General features: G+C 41.7%; 1 protein-coding gene and 3 non-coding genes across 5 annotated transcripts in view; all 4 read left to right on the top strand.

Moving 5' to 3' along the window:
- The window catches only part of wnt5b (wingless-type MMTV integration site family, member 5b), a 90486-nt gene that overhangs the window by 16970 nt on the left and 55446 nt on the right, over positions 1-18070 (top strand). The window lies entirely within an intron of this gene.
- Positions 1832-1942, top strand: trnal-caa (transfer RNA leucine (anticodon CAA)). The gene is made up of 2 exons: positions 1832-1869; positions 1897-1942. It is a non-coding gene; the product is annotated as a tRNA-Leu (tRNA).
- Positions 7616-7726, top strand: trnal-caa (transfer RNA leucine (anticodon CAA)). The gene is made up of 2 exons: positions 7616-7653; positions 7681-7726. It is a non-coding gene; the product is annotated as a tRNA-Leu (tRNA).
- On the top strand, positions 8377-8449 carry trnak-cuu (transfer RNA lysine (anticodon CUU)). Its single transcript has one exon. It is a non-coding gene; the product is annotated as a tRNA-Lys (tRNA).

Below are 18070 nucleotides of genomic sequence, written 5' to 3' on the forward strand. Positions count from 1 at the left end.
TGACCACATTATAATTAATCTGACACCTCTATCTTGCATTTGGCTGATTCTTAAAAACAATTATTTATACGTCTTACTGAACCAGAGAATAAACAACAAGGGTTGAATGTGGTTCTAACACTGGTTAATTTCGATGTGAAATGGTAAACGGGCTATTATAGTTAAATCCTTGATTGCCATACCACACCCTTTTATTTATTATTATATTATTTATATTTATTAGATAAATGAGCGAGATGAGAAATGACATGCAACAAAGTTCCCCAGTAGTCTTAGAGATACAGTATTGTACTGCAACATGGATTTACAGAGCAGGTTATTGCATTAAAGGGGCATTCCATCAATTTTCAACATCAAGATCAGTTTACTCCTCATAGTCGGGTACAAATTAGCCTGTGTAAACAGTTGTGTAACGTCTTCTGTGGCTCTGCAGGGAGCATTCTGATGTCTGAAAAAAGTCTAATGAAGAGACACTATTAAGCTGCATGGTAAAGTGGTAAATGGTAGATGTAGGATCCAGTTTTTTTGGAGCTTCACCCAAACTAGGTACTAAAAGTCAGGACATTTCTGCCTCTACTGAGCCGATTTTGATGAGTCATTTTTGTTATGTCTCTCACACATACCTCAAAATAAACCAAAGAAATTGGTATTACAGTGAAAAGTGACACACTGACCTTTGGTAAACCAACCTGTGACTTGTACGTGTGTGTATACACTTTGTATCAATGGGTCGACTGTGAAAATGGCGACAATGAACATTATCTCAATTAGGAAATAATAGTTTGGCCAGGCCAGACCAATGATAAAGCAATTGGATTTGTCAATGTAAAGCAGCGCTTTATTTTGAAATATCAAAGAGAATGTGGGCATGTATTCAGTCGCAGTGGAGCTTTTAATTTGAAACAGCAGATGTTCAGTGTATCCTTTAATAGGCTAATTCAGTCTAAACTGTGCGTCTGAAATGTAAGTGTTGTCATGAGATTCTTCCAGTTTAAAGGGAAACAAGAACAGCCTGAAAAACACACACACACACACACACACACACACACACACACACACACACCTGCCAAAACAATTGCTCCCATTACAACCTGACAACCAAGAGGGCTTTGAAGTAAGTGTGTGTGTGTGTATGTGTATTTGTATGTGTATGTGTATGTGAACATCAGTGCAACCAACAATTTATATTTTCTTTCTCCTTCAATGTCTTTTCATTGCTTGCTCTTTTAATCCTTTTATCTTTTCTTTTTCTGTTTTGCATAGGAAACTGTTCTATCTGCCCTCAGGTAAAATAAAAAAGTGAGAATCAAGAAAAGCAATAACGAGGGTTTTGAGAGAGAGAGAGAGAGAGAGAGAGAGAGAGAGAGACTTTGATCTCTCTCCTGGTAGGAGCTGGTCTTGGCATGCAGCCAGAAAACCCCATGGCGCACACAGACACACACACATATTTAGGTCTCGCTGGCCTGCTCCAGGGCTTTGTTGATTATTTCTGCTGGGAGGATCAAAGATGTCGAACCCCCTCCTCTATCCTCCATCCATCCATCCATCCTTCATGTATCTGTCTGTTCACCAGTCCATCTGTCCAGACATTCATCAGTCAGTCCATCCATTCTTCTATCAGATAGATAGATAGATAGATAGATAGATAGATAGATAGATAGATAGATAGATGTGCCACAAAACCTATTGTATTTAATCCAACCAAATTAGAATATTACTGTACTTCACTGTTCTTACAGCCACTAATTTCAGCAAAAAATAGCAAATATATTTGGGCTCTCCTGGCTTTATGTGAGTCCAGGCTGAATCTGGTGTCTCCAGGTTTTCAATTGTCAGGATGGCCGAGCGGTCTAAGGCGCCAGACTCAAGGGTTGACTCCTTCCTGAGCAAAGGGACTTCTGGTCTCCTAATGGAGGCGTGGGTTCAAATCCCACTTCTGACAAAGATTTTTACCTGCAGGATTCATCCCTGTGTGTCCTCGAGCAACTAGACAGACTGCAGCCAACCTTGGCCTCTGATGAGGACTTCCGTTTATGGCAACTGGTGAACCTTGTCCTCTGATAAAAAAGATTCCTCTTAACTTATGAACAGAATGTAACAACAGTTCACATATAATTCAAAGGGCCCTGACACACCAGTGTATGTGGCCCACAAATGCCTGTAGGTTCTGCAGGGTGCACAGCAGTTTACTTGATGACAGCAGAGGCAAGGGTGAAGACCGAGCATTCTATTGATATGGTTGTTCGATGATGCCAGACAGCCTCTGCCCAAACATGATATTGATATGGTTGTTTCATGATGCAAAAGACATGCTATGAAGTTACAACAGTCTGTAGGTGAGCACTGCCCCCTGTTTTGGCTGCATCATTTTTACATGATGATTCCTGAAGTTCTACCCTGGCTAGCTCAGTTGGTAGAGCATGAGACTCTTAATCTCAGGGTTGTGGGTTTGATCCCCCGCGTTGGGTACTGACCTTTCTGAAAGGCCAATAAGATCACAGTCGGAGTGTTTGTTAAGACCTGGACACACAGAGCCAATAATCGCCAGTCTGGCAAGTCCATTGACTCGAGTGTGTTCCATGCTGCAGTTGTAACTTCATCTTGGCCGATTTGACAGGTATAATCGGCGTGGCAGGCACTGCCGGCAGTTGGACTCAATGACCCATCTGATTGGTAGAGTGCTAAGCTGGAAATGGAGAGCGGAATGAGTGTGACTAGAGTTTCTCAAAATCTGACAAAAATCTTTTAAACTGACCTTTGTCGATCTGAAACAAAGATTCAGCAACTGCATGGCCTATTTCTAACTTAAAATGTTTTCAGAAACACATTTCAGTGAACTATTTTAGTAAAATATGAGATTGAATTCTGAACTAGCTACCATGACAGTCTTGGAATTTCTGAAGAAAGGAACTTCCGGTGCACCTTTACGATGGTAACAGCATTAAGAGTGAGCTCCCCGACTTTAACTTTTGAACGCCCTGTTTACTTGTCAAAAAGCAACTGGCATACTGGTTAAACATAATTTGGAAAGGGCGAAGAGTATGCCGAGAGGAAAGTTAGGAAGAAAGTCTCAAAAACCCGAGGTACACACCAGTGGAAGCGAAGACGAAGACACGTTAGCATCAAAGCTAGCAGATCAGGGCGAAGAGACCACTCAGAGCATGGCAAGCCTGGAGAAGATACTTTGTGAACTGCGAGATTTTTGTCGTGAAAATTTAGTCACTCTGAAAGAAATTAAGGAAGACATTAGGGTGGCAAATAACAGGATCAATAATGCCGAGGGGCGGATATTGGAGGCCGAGAAGCGTTTGCAGTGTGTTGAGGATGCTACACTGGAACTACTGGAGCTACCGAAACGGTTTGAGAACAGGCTGGTGGATCAGGAGGGACGCTCGCGGAGGGAAAATGTCAGGATTCACGGTGTAAAGGAGGGAGCGGAGGACAACGCCAAGTCAATGATTGATTTTATTCAGAATCTCCTGAGAGAAAAGTTGGAGCTGCCTCCATCACTTAACCTCCAGATCGAGAGAGCCCACCGGGCGCTTGTAACACGCCCCCCCCGGGTTCCCCACCGAGGTCCATCGTGGTAAGATTCATGAGTTTTAGAAGCAAAGAAGAGATAATTAAGATAGCATGGCAGAAAATAGGCTTCGTGTACGGGGAGAAGAAAGTGTTTCTGGACCATGACTACGCTCCGGAGGTATTGAGAAAGCGGAAGGAGTATGCAGAGGCAAAGAAAGTTTTGAAGGAGAAGAAAATACGCTTCCAAACGCGAAACTACGGGTGTTTCACGAGGGAGAAATCTGCGTTTACAACTCGGCTGAAGAGGCGACTAAGGACATGGTGAGGAGAGGGTTTCAGGTGGAGGTGGTGAAACCCATGGAGAGTGGACTAGAGAGGGTCAGGCGCCTAACCTGGCAGGATAGCCGAGCTAAAAAGGATTAACCATCCAAAGAGACAGAATCCGGATTTAAACAAAAACGGCAATCCATTAAGAGGTTCAACCAGACATAAATAATAAGAATCAAATACTCTCATTGTTAGATTCTTTAAGCTTGCCAAGGGTAACTGAGGACCAGAATTCAAATCTGACCAAGGAGATCTCGGCTGAAGAAGTCAACTCGGCAATTTCGAAGACAAATAAGGCTCCAGGCACGGATGGATATACATCTGAGTTTTATAAAGTGCTGCGGGAACCATTGATCCCCCTGCTGAAAAATGCATTTAACTGGGTACTCAAAAAGGGAGAAATCCCAAACTCCTGGAAAGAAGCCTTTATTTCGCTTATTCCAAAAGAAGGAAAGGACAAATTGGAATGCTCTAATTATAGACCAGTGAGTGTTCTTAACCAAGATTACAGACTATTCACTGCCATTCTAGCCAGACGTTTAGAAACAATTTTGCCAGATATAATTCACCAGGACCAGACTGGATTTATAAAACAAAGACAGACACAGGATAATATTCGGCGCACATTGCATGTAATGCAGAACATAATCAAAGAAAGATTAGAAGCAATAATAGTGGGACTGGATGCTGAAAAGGCATTTGACTCTGTCAGGTGGGATTTCCTGTATATGGTGATCGAGCGATTTGGTTTCCATGAAACTTTTGTCAAAACTATTCAATCTCTCTATAATAAGCCCACAGCCAGGATTAAGATCAATGGACATCTCTCAAGCTCCTTCATACTTCAGGCTGCTCAATTAGCCCTCTCCTCTTTTCTATCTATTTGGAACCCCTGAGCCAATGGATAAAACAAAACAAAAATATTAAAGGTGTAGACATAGAGGGGGATGAACAGAAAATAGCATTATTCGCGGATGACGTGTTAATATACCTGACGCAACCCACTGAATCTCTTCCGGCACTCATGTCAACTTGAGGACTTTGGTTTATTATCAGGCTATAAATTGAATGTGAAAAAGACACAGGTCCTCACATTCAACTATGCTCCGGATCGAGCTGAAAGAGAAGGATTCAAATTCAATTGGGAATCAAAATCCATTAAATATTTGGGAGTTGATCTACCCCAAGACCTATCTCAACTGAAATCCATAAATTATGATTCATTAATTTCAAAAATAAAATCTGATATGGTAAAATGGAACCTAATCCCATTCACAAGCTTAGCTTCAACGGTAGAAGTGATCCAAATGAACGTTCTTCCAAGGTTATTGTATTTATTCCAAACTCTGCCTGTAGAAGTAAAAGACAAAGAATTTACAGAATGGGACAGGTTCATCTCCCGATACATTTGGCAAGGAAAAAGACCATGGATAAGATATAGAACTCTACAGCTTCCCAGAGTTAAAGGGGGACTAGCCCTGCCATGATTTAAAAGCTATTACCAGGCGGCGCAACTAAAGATTATGTGGAACTTGTACAATCCTGCCTACAGTGCGGGATGGAAAGACATCGAAGGCCATACATCAACCACCATTCCAATACAAGCTATAATAAATGATAAAAAACTGAGAAAGCATCTTAATGAGGAACTAAATCCTTGGTTGGGTCTATCCCTTAACATTTGGTTTGAGATTATAGCAAAGAATAACCTTATAGAGCAGAGTAGGTTACTGCGTTGGATTGCACATGATTCTGATTTTATACCTAATACAATGGATGGGAGCTTCAGAAGATGGGGAGGGGGGCCAACAGTATTCTGGGAGCTCTTTAAGAAGAAGAAAATTATAAGTTTTCAAGACCTAAAGAATCAATTTGGTTTAAAAAATCAGGATCTCTACAGATATTTGCAGATGAGGCATTATATGGATCAAACAATAAAAAAGTCCAGTTTAGAGGAGGTAGAGTCTGGAATAATTAAATTATTCATTTTAGCATATGAATCAGATCTGGGCAAGAAATGAATCTCAAAATTATATAAAGAAGTGGAGAATTTAAAAGGTCACAATACAATGTATATATAAAAGAAAAGTGGGAGAAGGAGGGGGGAAGGAGGTTGTCGAAGGAGGAATGGGAAGAGATCAATGAACAACAATGGAAGACATCATGCTCCCTCTCATGGAGAGAATATGGTTGGAGGAACATAGTAAGATATTTTATTACACCTGCACAACAGAAATCTCAGGATACGAGATGTTGGAGACTATGTGGAGAAAGTAAAGCCAATCATTTTCATATATTTTGGAATTGCTCCTCTATTATACCTTATTGGCTCGAATTAAAGAAAGGCATGGAAAAAGTTCTGAAGATGGAACTTCCATTTACATTTTTTGATTTGTACTTGGAAAAAGGGAACCAGAAAATAATATATTCGGGGGATAAATATTTATTCAGAGTAATGTTAGTGGCAGGTAAAAAAGCCATCACCAGGAAGTGGCTGAAAACTGAGGTACCTAAAATGGAGGATTGGGTTGAAGTAATGTATAACATCTACAGGATGGAAAAGTTGACTTTCTTAGTTAGACTAGAATCAGATAAATTTAGGAATTTCTGGAGTAACTGGGTTGATTTCGTAACACCATTGAGAACAGACTTTATTTGGTGAATACATTGTATTTTTTTTGGATCCCCTTGGTTCTTGCTACAAATATTGACTGTTCATAAGATTGTGTTCGGCATTGTCCTTCACCAGGAGAGAGGGGTCTTTGCAGGAGGGGAGTGAAGATGTGGACTGAGGTGAATGATTTACTCTTTTCGAGTCTGCTGAGTTTTGTGTTTAATTGTGAATTTTGTGTGTTTGATCCCTGGTGTGAAATATTTGTAGGCTCTGTATACGTGGAGAACATATGTGTCAGATGTTGGGTGCTAATGGGACAGTGCTGAATGGAATCAATAAAAAAGTTAATATAGAATTTCTGGAGAAAACAGACCCACGTGACGCGTTCGTCCCAAGGGGGTAAGCTTCGCTTCAGAACTCGAACCTCCTATGGCGCCATTTTGATGCTACAAAGCCATCACCTCCCGTTAGCATTCCATTGACTAGCATTCATTTTGACATCACTTGACAGCGAATAACTTTACATCTGAAGCGTTTAAAGAGACTATTTGTCCATTGTTTAGTTCTAAAGAAACACGACAATATATAAAAGGCTACATTACCTTGTACCTCACGTTATGGCTCTTTGGCAGACGTTTTTGTAAAAATAGGCTAACGATTGTGTCACATAGTAGAGGAATTACCGTATAGTACAGGAGAAGCTCGCAGGCGGTTTCGACTTACATGAGCTGTTTAGGTTTAATTACTAATGTTAACTAGCATTTTAGTTAGCAATAATTAGCCTGTGCCTATGTTATCTCCTTACATATACCTACGCTCTCTGTCTCTGCAAGATTGGGCTCTGAATGATTGAGATTTCTCTTGGCACAGCTACCAGAAGACTTACAACTTTCAGACACGTTGCTCACGTCACATTTACGTTGTCTCTCTCAGTTGGAGGCTGCGCAGTAAAGCAAGAGATCACTGGAAAAGTGCTTCTAATAGCCTTCACTGTCTATTTTTTAGCCTATTGTATTCAATGCAACCAAATTAGAATATCACTCAACTTCACTGTCCTTACAGCAACAATTCACCAAAAAATGGCAAATTTATTTGGGCTCTCCTGGCTTTTTGTGAGTCCAGGCTGAATCTGGTGTCTCAATGTTTTCAATTGTCAGGATGGCCGAGCGGTCCAAGGCGCCAGACTCAAGGGTTGCTTCCTTCCTGAGCAAAGGGACTTCTGGTCTCCTAATGGAGGCGTGGGTTCAAATCCCACTTCTGACAGAAATTTTTACCTGCAGGATTTGTTCCTGTAGTTTGGCGATAAAGATATTGTTCATTTTGTGTTTGTATAAATCAAGTGGGAGAGGGAGCCTTTGATTAAGCCTTCATTTTAAGACAAAAGACACAATGAAGTGTTATACAATATACATGGGACTGTCATTCAACCACTATGTCAGGTTTTGTCTGTTGTGCTGTTCTACAGTAAAGACAATTCACTTAACCAAAGTGGCATTTAAATTGTTGCATTATTCGTTATATGACAGCGATGCAGACTGCAGCCAACCTTGGCCTCTGATAAAAAAGATTCCTCTTAACCGATGAACAGAGTGTAACAACAGTTCATATATAATTCAAAGGGCCCTGACATACCAGTGTCTGTGGCCCGCAATTGCCTGTAGGTTCTGCAGGGTGAACAGCAGTTTATTCAGTTGATGACAGCAGAGGCAAGGGTGAAGACTGCCACAGACTGGGTGTCGTCCCAAGCATTCAATGAATATGGTTGATTGCATGATGCCAAACAGCCTATGCCCAAACATGCCATTGATATGGTTGGTTGCATGATGCAAAAGACAAAAACGGCACTGTGGCTATTAATCAGCTGTTACTACAGTCTGTAGGTGAAGACTGCTCCCATGAGTAAAAAGTTTGCAGCCCGGCTAGCTCAGTCGGTAGAGCATGAGACTCTTAATCTCAGGGTCGTGGGTTCGAGCCCCACGTTGGGCGCTGGTGTTTTTAAAAGGTGCTATAAGCTTGAGGCTAGAAGTCCTTCAGCTACTCTCCAGGAGTTTCTCCAACTGAACTCAACTGCTGATAAAATGAGACCTCTGAGAACAAGATGTCTATGGTTACTTTACTTGTTAGTCTGCAGCATGCCAATGCCTGAACTTTTTTTTTTAGGCGCTCGTGTTTTTGGAAGAGCTAATTAGAGAAGTCCTGCATTCAACACAGCTTCCAGTGGTATTGAGTAAATCAAATAATTCCAAAAGTTTAAGAAAGGCCCTGAACAACAGTATACATGTAGCATAGACGTGTGTGTGTGTGTGTGTGCGTGTGTGCGTGTGTGTGCATTGTGGGGAGTTTGTAGCTCTGGATAGGGCACAGAGTGACGTCAACAGCTGCCATCAGCAAGGTCAGGGCCCTGTGTATGTATGTTTGTATCTGAGAGACAGTCTGGAGACACAGTAACATCTTCAGCTGTTGCTTAAGTTGTAAAAGAGTTGTCACTGCCTCACTCAGTCTCTTCCTTTCTTTCTTTGTCCTTCATTTTTCACTTTTTTTTCAATCTTTTTCTCCTAAACTCCCAAATGTTAGACCCTTGGCCTCTTTTTAATCTTTTCATTTGTTATTCTTGAAATTATCCATTTTCCTGAAAATGTCCTCTTCCTCCTGCAGTAATCTCACCAGTCAGTGGCGCTCTGAATCAGCTGCTTATGAATTCTCTTTGAGCCGTGGAGCCTTAAGGTCTAACCTTCAGTTGAACTCCCATAGCTTTGTGTGTGTGTGTGTGTGTGTCAGTGCTGTGAGCCCTCACCTCTGACTCTCAGTGCATACGTGTCTGAACTTACAGCTCCTACCTAACACTACTCTAACTCTATCTATCTATCTATCTATATAGCTGTCTATCTATGTATCTATATTTTTCTCTCTCTTCAGTCTCTTTTCTCTCTCTGGTCCCCTAGTGCCTAAGGCCGGATGGGTCATTAAAGGAGGTGTGTGTGTGTGTGTGTGTGTGTGTGTGTGTGTGTGTGTGTGTGTGTGTGTGTGTGTGTGTGTGTGTGTGTGTGTGTGTGTGTGCACTTAGTACTGAAAACGAGGGCATTAGCCATTCCTCCCCTGTCTAAAAAGGAAATACCAAATTACTGAGGGCCTCTGTCTCTCTCTCTCTCTCTCTCTCTCTCTCTCATTCTCTCTCTCTCTCCCACTCTTATCTCATCAGTGTTTCATTTGTTTTGTCGAATAAGGCAAAAGAGAATTCTTCAGTTCTGACAGTGGAAAATCAAACTGTTGCATTTACATTAAATGTCCTACATTCTATCTTCTCTCTGTTGTGTTAATAATAAATATAGATTACAAAAGAAAGAGAAAACCAATATTACATGACCCACATAGGCCACCATAACAGTTTTAAGGCTCCTTGTCATAGATTTCCAAAGTTTCTTGAACTCTACTAAAAATATTCCCTCATCTGGTCTTTAAGCATTCAGTTGGATTGAGATCTGGTGACTGTGAAGGCCATTCACATCACTAATTATGTTTATGTTTAGGTGCCATATTGTTCACACATCTGATGACACATGTTGCTTTATATTAGATGTTTTCTTTTTTTTCTGAATCCCTTTGTGATAGGGTCAATTTAGCTGGCTACCTAAAATAGAAAAGCAGAAGAAAGTATCTGTATGTTGTAGTTGAAAATGTTATAGTTGTTCCCACAAGAGTCATGATGTGGATTTACAGAGATCGTACAAGGTCCTGAGCTGGCAAATTCCCAGGTCTTACATGGAAAATAAACTTTATTGCTGGCTGCTGTCCCCATATGATACCTGCATAAAAACCATAAACAAAGCATCTGGGAAAGGAGATGGAGACCATCTTTCTTCTTCTTGCTTTTTAGATTGTTTGAAGTTTTAATAAGACACTAACATTGTCTTTGAGGGCAATATTGTAGCACTAAATGGCCAAGATGAACAGCAAGATGCATCATTTATATACATATATATATTTAGATTAAGATGAAAGAAGACATAAATGATGGGAGCAAAAAAGAAAAGTGTTAAAAAATAGAAGAAAGGGCAAGAGAGGCTGACAGAAAGAAGCAAGAGAGAGACAGCAAGCAGAGAAGAAAAAGCTTGTGTGTGTGTGTGTGTGTGTGTGTGTGTGTGTGTGTGTGTGTGTACACGTGCTGGAGGTGTGCCAGGGAGCCTGCCAGCCAGCAAGGCTGAGCTGTAGGGCCCCTGCTGGGGGTGGAGGGTTCAGGCGAGCCCCCTGCCTCCACCGGCCTACTGGAGCATGCTGGGAAAGAAAGAGGGGGAAGGGAGATATGGAGAGAGAGGAGACCCTGAGAGGGAAAAGGAAGAGGAGGGATATAGGGAAAGGGGTGGATGTTGATGTAGAAAGAGAGGTAGAGAAGGTAAACCCAGAGCTGGAATGTGAGAGGAATGCAGGGAAAGGAGGAGTTTTCCTCTGGCTGGAAATAGAAAAGGAGAGAAAGAGAGAGGTGGAGAAGTTGGGAAGGAGGGAGATCCTGGAGACCTATGGCACTGCAAAACTCTCCTCTTATTTATTCACGCCTTCACTTTAACTGCATACTCTCAAGATCCAGACTTTTTTTCAGACATCTTCTTTCCAAGTAAGACTTAACAAGAAATAAAAAAAATCACATAACCAGCAGAGAGGAAACAATAAATACAAAGTTTATTTTAACAGTTCATTCTTGACCTTGGAAACAGCTATTGAGAAAAAAGGATTCAAAGTTAATTTACTCGCTTGTTCCAGAGCTTTCAACCGCATCTTTTATCAGCAGATGGATTTGCACAGTTGTCATGGAACTGTAGATGTTCCAACTTTCCATTATCGTAGGCACTTTTACAGCTTCTCGTCCATGCCTGCTTAAAAGTAGAATTCGATAGACATATACAGCAGTGGTTGAAGGATCTCATGTCTTATAATAATCACTGACTAAAGCTTACAGTTCACCTGCCTTTTTATTTCCCATTACATTCCTGAGTATACAAATGTAATTTACTGCAGTTAATTGAGCTTATATTCAAATCATACTGCTTAAAGATAAACTAGTTGGCTTGAAAACATGTAATCACCAATTTCAGACTTTTTCTTTAGGCATGGTTACATGTACTGAAACATACAGCATGCAAACTATGTACTCTTAGGCAATACTTTCACAGTTGAAATACCAATTAACTGATGCATAACATCAGGGTTGTAATCAATCTTTAAGGTTATTGGAGCCTGTAAATGTTTTTAGCCTTTTGGAGTTTTTCTCTCTCTTTGTATCTCTTCATATGTGTATTTTTGTCTTTTCCTCTCTATTTTGTTCTTTCCCGTTCATGTTTTGGCATGAGTGTGGAGCAGTACTGCCAACGCTTCTGAACACAGCGGGAAATCTCTGTTTCTTCTTCTTCCTCGCTCTCTGGGGGATTGGTGAGACATTCTCTTATTTGTCCTGTTTTATCTGCATATGTATGTTGTGTGTTTTAATATGTGAGTTTTTTTTTTCATGTGCCTGTTGAAAAAAAGGAAAAGGGTGCAGGAATGGAGGGAAGGAAGGGTAAGTAAAGGCGGGATAAAGAGGTAGAGTGAAGGGAGATGGAGCTGACTGAGCATCTGAGGAAGACAAGAAGGAAGATGACATAAGCAGCAGGAGAAAGCAGAGTAGAGATTGTAATGAGAGATGGTAAGAAAAAGGGGGAGGTGGCAGAGAGGTGAGGGGGAGGTGAGTAGTGTCAAGTGTCACATTTACACATGTGAGGGAGGGGAGGAGAGGAGGTGGGCGAGGGAGGGGGGGGGGGTTACAGAGGTAGACTTGCACTGTATGTGGTAACGGGACAGTGTTACCACAAAAATCAATAGGCCGGTCTGCACAATGGCCGTGTGTGTGTGCGTGCGTGTGTGCGTGCGTGTGTGCGTGCGTGTGTGCGTGCGTGTGTGTGTGTGTGTGTGTGTGTGTGTGTGTGTGTGCGGTCAGTCTGAGCTTTAATTGAAGTCCTGTGTCAGCGCCATAGTAACACGGACTACGGGATGTTCAGTAGATGTATTAACATTAACTTTCACCTCTCTGACACAGAGCTCCCTGTTCTCAGTGTCTTTGGTGTCCTTTTGTCTTTGTTTTGTTGCTTTTTTAAATCTTTTTTTAGCTCAGGGTATGGAAAACGAAGGGTAAGAATATTTACATAAATCACATTTAACAATGGCTTCCTGTGTAACTCAGCCAAGCACAACTGACCTTTATCATCTGAATAATTAATAATCATATCCCAACAATTTACTTGTGTAGGAAAGACAGACAGCTGGTTCATCCTCCTCTTCGTCCTCATTCTCTAACACCACTGTTTAATTCCTGTTATCCTGCACACTAACATCTCATGTTGTTCACGACTATTCTGCCCATCAGTTGTCTCCTGAGGGTTCCCCATATCAGCCCATCACCTGACCCAGTCACAGCTGCTCCTCATTCCCCCATCAGCCCCCGTATAAATACACGTGTTACTGCTACATGCATAAGCTCAGAATGTGCACTGTAGGCTATGAGTAGATATTGGTCTGACGCTGTACTAAAAATCTAATACGCTGTAGGTATCCATTCCTGTTATATCCAGCTTGGTGACAACAGCAGACATTTTTTTGTCAGTGTTAAAGTTCAAATCCTGCTTTCTCACCTCCACACAATGGTGAATCACTGCATGAAGTGGGCATGCTTGAGGGATTCTGTTGTTTTAGGCCACGTCCACACGTACCAAAACAATCTTTTTTTTTTTTTACCCATCTTCCCTGGATTCGTTTCAAGAATAGTTGCGTCCAAACGAGACCATTTGTACAAGAGTCAACACGCTACTTCATATTCCAGGCCTATAGGCGGCGCTGTTTCTGCTACAGAAATTCACCAAAAAACGGAGAAGAAGAGCATAGTTAACTTCCACTTCCCATCATAACATGACTAGCTAGACTAATGGTGCGTTCTTTTTGTCCACCGAAGTCGATTTACGAGTTGTTTTCCGGAGTTACGAACCGGAAGTTGCAAAAAGAACGCCACCGCGGTCGTATATACAACTCGTCAAGTCGTCTGAACTCAGAGGACCCCGAATTCACTTTCAAAGATGGCTACGTCGTGCATCACACGTAGTAAACATTGTGGTTTTCTACAATTTTAAGCACTTTTGTCTTTGTTGTAACCAAATGAAGAAGTCGTACACATAGCGCTGTATACTGCTACCTATAGGCATGTTGCTACAGTCTTATTAGGAGTTAAATACCGCCTAATTAGTTATTTTGTAGCTTGTGCAGCTGAAATTGGCTAGAGACGCTCGGTTGCTATATGACAACAATGGCTTTAAGCCGAGCCTTGAGCAGAAAGCAGAGCAGTAGCCCAACGTTAATGTTAATCAAAACGTAATTTTCATGTATCAAACTGTGAAATATATTTGTGTAATATGTCAATAACTGGGTGAATAGAATCCTAAATGTTACTAAAAATGTTACAAAAATCCAGCTTTTCTCCGACTCGTAGTATTGTGTGACAAAAAGAACGCAACAACACCGCGGTTATTCGTTTTCCGACATGGATGTGACATCACACTCAAGCTACTAGTCGCGATTACAAGACAAAAAGAACGCACCATAATGTTTTCTTAAAGCTGCTGTAGGTAAGATTGTGAAGATCCAGGACTTTGCCAACAAATTTGAACATCGACAACTTCTCAGTCCCTCCCCCCTTTCTGCTGCAGCCCAAACCGTCTCCTAAGCCCCTCCCACACAAGGGAGTTTGACAGAACTGCCGGCATGTCAGACAACATTTTCAATAACTAAACACTAACACAATGTTAACTTTACTCACCAACAGTAAAATGATGCTAACTAGCAGGCTACTGTTAGCCATTTCAGCATCGTATCAGACCGACCACTGTGCAAACGTTACTATTATCCTCACCAACGTAGCTTTGTGGACTTTTGACTACTAATAACCAAGTGAAAGATAAATCATTCATGGTAATTATGTTACCTGTCGAGAAGAAATGTGGCTACATCTGCATCGTTCTTCAGATCTTTAAAATCCTGGAGCTCACGCCACCTCTGAAAAGCCACTTTCTGTAGTTCGTGCGCGGGGAATGGGGAGGGGAGAACGCTATTATATGTGTGTACGTGCCTGAGCAGTGATTGACAGGCAGATAGACACCCCCTGTGGCCCTGATTGGAGAAAATCAACTGGGAGCGGTGGGTTTTTTTTGGGAAATCCCACGGTCTCTAAGCTACAGGTGTGGCTGACTAAATAGGGAGGGACCCATCTGCTAGCGATAGGGGCCGAGACTGAGAGAGCTACATGGATAAATATGCACCAAACAAGCCACTTTGAAATTTTGTTCTTCTCATGAATACAAAAGTTGGGAGACCCTCCCCTGTAGACTAAAAAAAATTGGATGACCCTCCCATCAACAAAGAATAAAAACACATGACCCTCCCCTGTTTTTTCCTCTGGTGGTCCATTCCATAAATACCGAACGGCCCCTTAGCTAGATGAAGTGAGCTGGTTTGACCATGGAGATGGGATATGCTCGCTTTGCTTCACCGCAGTGAGTGAAGTCGTGTGTGGTCATGCACTAGAGGTCAAGGGGTGTGGCGATGACATCATCGATACGGACATATTCGTATTATTCATCCAAACGAAGCCAAACAAGAGCCGTTTTCACATTTTTTCACCCTAACCAGGTTTCAAAAAAGTGCGTTTTCAGGCAGTACGTTTACAGAATTCGTTTGGACGGTCGGCCCAAACAATGCAAAACATATGCATTTGCATCAAAAAGCGTCTCCGTGTGGATGGCCCCGTAGAGGTTCTTGCACCCCTGAAAAAGTTTCTGTGGGGGAAACGGGCCATAGGTTGCTTTGTTGCCTTGGTGTTCATGCCTTAGGTCTGTTGTACCTGCCTTTACCTGCTCTGATTGACTCTCTTCCCACTTTCTGATTCTTACCTGCCTCACCCCTCTGAATCTTACAACTGTAAACTTGCCCTTTGACAAAGTAAAGTTAGTTTTGCTACACCTGCTCTGTCTCCAGATTGCTTTTGGATCTGTATTCAGTTGTTACGACTCTTTTGTTACAGTCAAGCTCCTCTCCCTTTGCCTCTTTCTCGCTTGTCGATCTTGCATTTTCAGCAGTTATGGAATGAAATATTGATAGATTTTCTTCAGGGAGACACTTCCCTATTGATGGAGCCTTACACCAAGGACACAAAGCGTGAAACATAAAATACACACAAGGACAGCGAGAATGAAGAAAGAGGTAAAAGACTTTTGCTGGTTGTAGATGTACATCTGGAGAAGCCCATGGTCGCGTGCGTGTGTGGGTGGGTGTGTGTGTGTGTGTGTGTGAGAATGATCAAATTGGTCTACTTATCAGAAAAGCTCTGGAGAGACAGATTTCTGACAAACAGAGAGAAAAGGGAGGGCAGCAGAAAAGAGTTTGGATTTAACATTCATTCATAACATATGCATATACCATTTATGCCGTAGTGGAGAATACTGAAACATAAATTGAAATAATAAAAAAAGAGAAGAAGAAAAACAGGCATTGGCTTCAATGTCTCTCTTTCTGTTCAGACTTCTTTCCATCTTTTCTTTTCCTTCATTCCTTGTCACACACACACACACACACACACACACACACACACACACACACAAAGCCATTTTGACACTTAAACTAAGTGCACTCACACACACCCTGTTCCCTTACTCCCTCCTCTTACCACCCACACAGAAACGAGTACACATACAGGCCACAAAACACACACACACACACACACACACACACACACACACACACACACACACACACACACACACACACACACTGGTTCCCCCCACACACTGAGTACTTTCAGCACTTTCTTCTTTATCATACTCAGCAAGATCAGATGTCAACTCGACTGACACAACACACACAGAGGCTGTATTTTTCTTTTCACCACGCTCTGTTTCCTCCTCCCGCTTATAGAATATATGCATTTTTTAAAAACCCTCCCACACACACAGACAGACTTACACAGAGTGGGATATGCTGCATGAATGGTTAACCTCTACACACAAAACTCATGAGAGGGAAAAAGATGAAGAGACAGAAAAATATTTAGGGGAGTCAGAGAGAGGAGATGTGGCCAGGAAGGAAGGATTGAGAGTTAAGAAGAGGGTTGGAGAGGTTTAAAAGGAAAAGGTTAGAAAGAGATGAGTAAGGAAAACATAGACAGACAATTCAGCATTCAAAGATAGAGACATGATAGCCTTAACCTTTAGCTACACATGTAAGCAAAGAGTATCTATTAGAGCATGCATGCAAGACACAAATGGTTCTTTATTCACACACACACACACACACACACACACACACACACACACACTCACACACACACAGAAATGAAACATGAATAAATGATTTTCATGCACTGACAAAACCACTACGAGCCAAGATGCTCTCACACACATGCTGGCAGCACACGCAGTACACAACATGCACACACACACACACACACACACACACACACACACACACACACGCATACAATTAAATGACATGCATATTTTCATGCCGGCAGCATGTAATGGCACAGACATGGACACACATACAGAAACTCACACGCTTATCCTGCACTTACTGACATGAGAGATGTTTCGACATTACACACACGTACACAGACGCTTGTCACATTCACATTTACACAATACATGGAATTCTACAACATAACAGTGTATATAATACAGTCAGCCTTTACATGTTGGCATGTAGACTAATGCTACTACTTTTTTTCAACAAAATTTAAATACATAATTAAATCCACAATCATTAAAGGGGTGATAGAATGGTTATATAGAGTAGGTAAGGTCTCCTAATAGGGTATGTAACATTGGTTGGGCTGAAAATGGCCCAGGTGCTATTCTATGGGTCTGTGAATACCCTGTGAATATGGCCCTATTTGGAACGACAGCTTTTCTTCCAAATATGGTATGCTCATGAATATTTAGATGAGCTGTGCGCTGATTGGTTGAGCGAAGCACATTCTCCTACATTGCAGACGAGACAGCAGGTCTCATATTTCAGACACTGCAATGTTATACATTGTTTGTCTGCTATTTTGTTATTAAATTCACTTCTGAGACTTTTTTTATGCGAGAAATAAACTATATAACGAACATTTATGGCTAATTGCAAATTTGGTAAGACTGTCGGACTTCAGAAGCTCTGACGAGACACACACACACACACAAACACACACACACACACAGGCACACACACAGACACACTGTCTGTTACCAACAGACTTCCAAAATACAGACATGCCCACACATGCCTGGGCACGAGCTAAAACAGTCGAGACAAAATGCAAAGTTTCGACACTTTCATTACAACTAGTGTTGTTGTAACGTTACCCTTGGGACATAAAAAAACTCCACCAAGGAATCACAACTCACCCTGTAGCTAGTCAGCGCAGGGAAATTTAGCGGAGAGTGAAGCCTTGCAGGCACGTCCTCTGCGCCGCTACGTTAGATCCACAACTCCCGCTTTTGCATAGGAAAGGGATGTCAATGGGACTTTGAGGTTCTATGTATGCATATTTTACCCACCGAA

Source organism: Perca flavescens, chromosome 23 (genome assembly GCF_004354835.1).
Source record: "Perca flavescens isolate YP-PL-M2 chromosome 23, PFLA_1.0, whole genome shotgun sequence".
In the NCBI taxonomy this organism is placed as follows: Eukaryota; Metazoa; Chordata; class Actinopteri; order Perciformes; family Percidae; genus Perca; species Perca flavescens.